This window comes from Cryptomeria japonica, chromosome 3, assembly GCF_030272615.1.
Source record: "Cryptomeria japonica chromosome 3, Sugi_1.0, whole genome shotgun sequence".
Taxonomy (NCBI): Eukaryota; Viridiplantae; Streptophyta; class Pinopsida; order Cupressales; family Cupressaceae; genus Cryptomeria; species Cryptomeria japonica.
This window is the reverse complement of record NC_081407.1, coordinates 1,005,712,985-1,005,718,984: the sequence shown is the minus strand read 5'-3', so window position 1 is coordinate 1,005,718,984 and position 6,000 is coordinate 1,005,712,985.

Here is a 6,000-nt window from a genome sequence, read left to right as displayed (position 1 = left end):
TGAGGTTCTACTCAAGATTGTTGGCATTACAATAGAAAGGAGATTGTTGGCATTTCAATAAGGATATTGAGAAGGTTGTTGGAGATTGTTGATATAACTGAAGAAGGATGATTACTGTCTTAATAATATTGTTTTGTCATTGATGTCAAGAAATTGATTTTTTGAATCAATATGATGTTGCCATATCTTGAGAAGTATGTGTTGATGAGTATTAGGTGGTCGGTAAGTGACATAGAAAGAATGTGATAATAAAGGGGAGATATAAGTTATTCAATGGGCAACTATTACCGAGTTAGACAATGATGAGATCATGTTGTTTTGATAGTTTTGATATCCTACACATGTTGTTGATTATAAGTTTAATACTGTATTATGTCATTGAGCAAGGAACCTAGTCGGTAAACCCTAAGGTACCTAGTCGGTAAACCCTAAGGTTATTGATATCGGTTAAAGAAGGCAGAATGTCTACCAAGCGAAGTTTAGTATTAACCAAGTAACAACTGAGTTATAATAGATCACATTGGATGGATAAAAACATTATTTAATGAAGGATGCTGATGAGCTGGAGATAAATAAATGATTGGTTTGTCGTGCAAGAAGTTTGTTGAGGATTGACAACATGGAAAATACAGGAGGAAGATCTACAACACAAATTGAACCGCAATAACCTAGCACAAGTTCCAAGGAAGGAATACAAGTTCCAAGGCAAGGTAAAATATTTTCAGATCAAAGAATACATTGAACCTAGTCAAGTTTGATGATCTGATGGCTAAGATTGATCATAGGAAATGTGATCAAGGAGATTAAGCGGTCAAAAATTGTTTATAAATTATTGATGAACACTACATGCAGGCAAATGTGTGCACAGTGATGCTACAGGAATGTTTACCGAGCTCAGAAGCTTGAAGATCTGATTGAAGAAAAGATTGAGAAGCCCAACAAGCCCATCAAGGGACTAGATAAGTCTTATGACAAGATTGTTTTGAGCAAATAGAATCTGCTTTAGCATTTCAGATGTGAAGTTGTAGATATATTTATTACTATTATTTATTTTGTAAGTGACAAGAAATCTCTTAACCGAGTGGACCTAATAGTCTTATTTGTAAACCCTCTAGCAAGGTAACATTCTAAATGAGTGTTTGAAATCCTTTGACAAGGTCACTTCTAACAAAGTGCAAGACTCTAACAAGTCTGAGGGAAATCCCTTAACCGGGTCACATCTAGCAATGTGTTTGTAATCTTTAACAGGATTTTCTTTTAACCGAGCATACTCTAGAAGGGTATATTTCTTAGTGGGTCTGAAATCCCACAGTGGTTTTTCCCTATTTGGGTTTCCATGTTAAATCTAGTGTTATATGTTCATGAGTTTGAATATTTTACAGTTTTGGTTATGTATTCTGAAGTATAAGATACCGAGGTTGAATTTGTTGAATATATTGAAGATTAAGCTTGTATGATTCACCCCCCCCTCTCATCTTATTTACTATTAGCATCAGAGCTTTACAAAGATTAGTCAGGAGGTCATTATCACTGTAATGAAAATTCTTGAGAAAGAGCAGTATGAGGATTGGACAGTTTGTAAGTCTCAGGGGCTCTTCTCTGAGAAGAAATCATTCTATAGAAGTGTCATTGCAAGAAACTGGTTGTTAAAATTTCAAAGGGGAGGTTCTTGCTTGCCGAGTCCATTAACCCGAAAACACTATATTAGAGAGGTAAAGGATATATTCATCATGTTACATAGAGTAATGGGGAACCAAATTGCTTTCTATTGGGAAGATTGGATGTACTTCTTCATTCAGGTCATCCTTGGTGATAATAGATATATTGATTGGGCAAAATTGATCACAGACAGGCTAAATGAGGGTTTGAGTTGCCTCAGTAATACAGACTTCTATATGTCTTCATACCTCCTATATTGCTTGGCATGTGTTAGGCCGTGGTCTGGTTTGCATCATGAAAAGTGGATTGGTGGTATAAAAATATATAAATATCACCCACATCTGCAACAACATAGGTCTTGTAGAAATTATTGTAAGTTGCATGATATATTTCTAGGCAAGATGGTGTTTGAACTAAGGGGTAATATTCATAAAAGGTTGTCAGATGAAGCCATGCAGTTGATAAGCACTTATGGCAACTACTCCATACAATTTCCTAGGTTCACTTACCTAAGGGTAGGAGGTTTTGAAGGAGAACCTTATAAGATTCCTAGGTATGCATTCGACAGGCAGATTATGATAGAAATATGCAGGAAACTAGCTTACATTGATATGAAGTATAGAGCTAAATCACTCAGGTGTCTCATTTCCTATTGAATTGACATATTTCATCTGTTATAGTGTCTCTGATGCTTTAAATTTAGAATTAGAGTTTAAGAAGCTGAATTGTCAATTGTATGGACCTTAAGTTAATTTTGATGCCAAGGGATTTGCTGCTGCACATCTAACCTTGAGATAGTATTTCACTCATGTGCCAAATATTGAGGACTCCTGGGCTGACTGTTGTGATGAATTTGAAATCAAGAAGAGGGCACATCAAAGGTTCACTTTACAGCAGGCCAGGGTTTATGATCTAAAAATGAATGTTGCTAATGTTGAAGATGATGATAGTGAATTGATTGATCCCATGATCCAAGCAAGAATATTTCCAGTAATTAGAAGGACTGAAAAATGGTTGAGAGAATGAAGAATGGGGAGAATTTCAATAAAAAGCTCAACTTCACCCATTGAGGTTCTAGTAGCTAACTCTCTTGTCACACCTTATGTTGCAGGTTCCTCCAAAACGCAAGTTAAGAGTGAACAGGAAACAAGGCCAGTGAGGGTCAAGAAAGAATCGACTCCTACCAGAATCACTCGATCTAAAACCAGAAACAAAGTAAAGCAATCATCTATGGATTCAGTAGTAGTTGATCTGGATTCCCCTCCTGACATGGACAACACTCCAGCCCATCCAAACTCAGAGGCACAAAACATTGATAATGTAGTTGATAATCAGCAAGTGGGTGATGTGACAAACACTGCTACCACATTGGTGATAAAGAAAGGAAAGGAAGCCGAATCTGGTTTTGATAAATCTCCTGTGCACACTGGACCTTTGTGGTTAGAAAACACTTTGAGTAGTAAGAAAAGGAGCATAGTCCCTACTTCAATTCCATTGGAAGATATGATTAGTAAATGCCCATGAAAGACTCGCAAGGCCAAGAAGCTAAAAATAATCTCCAAAATTGATTTTGATGACAACACAGGTAATTGGACACCATAAATTGCTCGCCCAAATACAAATGAAGTTGTAGCCAACCCTACTGCAAAGGATTTCACAATTGAAAAACTAAGTCTTGGTGTCGAAACCCGAGCAAATGATGCCTATCATCTTGAAACATCGACCAAGAAAATACTCAATAGAACATGGAAGGATGAAAGAGATAAGCATGAGATGAAGGAAATTGTAAGGAGAATGGCAGAGTATATCGAAGCAATTAATAATCCAAACCCTCAACCTCTATCATAGCTTCCAATGTCCTTTGACCCTAAATCACCCACTAATCAAAAGACTTTGGAACAAATACAAAAATGCAAGCTCATTACATAAATTGTAATGGAGTGGTTAGAAGGAATTCAGAAATTAGGTACAGAGTATTTTATCAATTTGAGCAGAGTTTATGATGGGGCATTAATGGTGAAGAAGGAGTTGGAAGCTGAAATCATGAATTGGAAAAAAGAAGAAGTTAAATGGGCAACGAAAGCAACACATATGCGAGAAGTGCAAATATATGGGGTAATGAATTTTCTCACTGAGAAACCTGTAGTTGGCTTAGATGATAGTATTCTATATGTTTTCCAGAGGAACATTGAATGGAGAAATTACTTAATAAGGCAAGCTTATGAGGAATCTACAAAACTAGTGGATCAGATTGCATAATTAGTTGCATCCATGCGAAATGAACTTGTGAGCATCAAAATCAAGTGTATAAAAGATGATGGTAAGACCCTTTAAGCTACGAAGGTTATAACAAAATCATTTGAAATAAAAACTAATTATGTCAAAGAGGCAAAGGACCTAGTTCCAGACTATTTGTCCACCATTGCAAAGATTGAATCTCTTCTATTTTTTATGCATCAGACACCTAGACAATCATTCCGATAATTTTGCACAGGTTCATAAGGAAAAATATGTCTAGAAGCAAAGGATGATACACATGGGACTCCCTCATGGTGCCTTAATTCGGGATTTCTCTGTTTCTTACGCTGGATGGAAGAATGCAACAACTGTCAAAACTGTTGAGCCCAATTAGAATGATCCATGACTATTTTCTTATCATTAGTTTTGGCAGATTTAGTTTTAAGTTTTAAGTAAATTTCTCAAAAACTTTGGGGTGGAAATCTTGAGTTTTTGTGTTTCCCTCTTTAAACCATTAGCCAAGTTGTGGCTATAAAAACTATTTTCTGATACTCTGAAAGGCTCTGAGAATTTTTGTTAATGTGTTGAAGTAAACTCTTGATACTTTATCTATTTTTGAAGATATGAGGAAAGATATTCATCCGTGAATTGAATAGATGAAATTGATTTTGACAGTTTGAATCTGAGGAATTTATTTTTGTGTGAATGAATTTGTGTTCAAATTGATCTCATTCCTCATATTGAAAATAGTTACAAAGTTAGGAGTTAAAAATTCTTCTTTCTTTTATGTGCATTAAGTTGGATCAGTTAAGATAGTCAGTGAGCTATTTTCTTAAATTGATATATGAGTATTCTGCATCTTCATAACATGTTAATGTATGGAGATGAATGCCTTTAATGCTTTCGGGTTAAAAGCGTACATGAAATCATAGATTAAATTAATTCATTGAAGATATTTGAAGGGAGTTGTACCTTAATTTAGAGGAGAAAGAATTATTTTCATTTAACCAACTGTGCGGTTGTGAATTTTTCTTTAAAGGGTAACTAAGGTTAAGTGAAGAATTGAGATCTTGAAAAAGGACAAATTTATTAACCAACAGACTTGATAAAAAAAGGCACCCCAAGGAGTAGTAAATTTTGTTTTATGTTGACCATCCTCTATAATATTTTATCTAGTTGTAGCTTGAAAAATCATCCATGAGAGAAAGCATTTCATATCTCGTTGTTGAATCAACGAGGATATCAATGTTAGGAAGTGGAAAATCATCTTTGGGACATGCTTTGTTGAGGTCTCTTAAATCTATACAAATTCAAATAGCTCCATTAGGTTTAGAAATAGGTACCATGTTAGAAATCCATTTTGAATAATCAATTGGTTGGATGAATTTGACCTCTAACAACTTTTCCTATTCCACTTTGACTAGTAATGCAATTCGAGGATGAATCTTCCAAAGCTTTTTCTAAATAGGTTTGACATTTGGATCAATAACTAGATGATATACAACAAGTTTGGGATCAAGCCCAAGCATGTCTGCATAAGCCCATGTGAAATTAATAGGACATTTGTGGAGGATCTGAAGGAAAACTTGAAACTCTTCATCAGATAAAGATGCTGCCACATAAGTAACTCTAGGATTCTCTGTAGTTCCTAGATTAACTTCTCTTGTCTCATCAATGAGGATTGGGGATTTATCAGGAACATGTATGTCAATGAGAGGAAGAGGGGAATCCTCATCTTCTAGTGCCTTAGAAAGGTTTTCACTAGATGATACACCCTTTGTTTTTACTTTTTTAGAATCTATAGGTATCTTAGAAAGGTTTTCACCTATACACAACTGATTTTTCAATTCTTTTTCACTTTTGTGGTTAAGGATTCCCTCTTCCCCAAAGTAACCTTGAGGATCTATCTTAATATACTATATTCAGATCTGGATGATAATATGGTGCACAGTCAACTACTCCTAAAAACTACAAGAGCATGTCATCACTCTCGAATGTATCAAGGTGTGCAACTGATGCATGAGCATCCCCGGTTCTTGGCAATCTTGCATCAACCAAAAACGTTTCTTTTTAGTTTGTTTTCTATTTTTGCAATTTTAACAT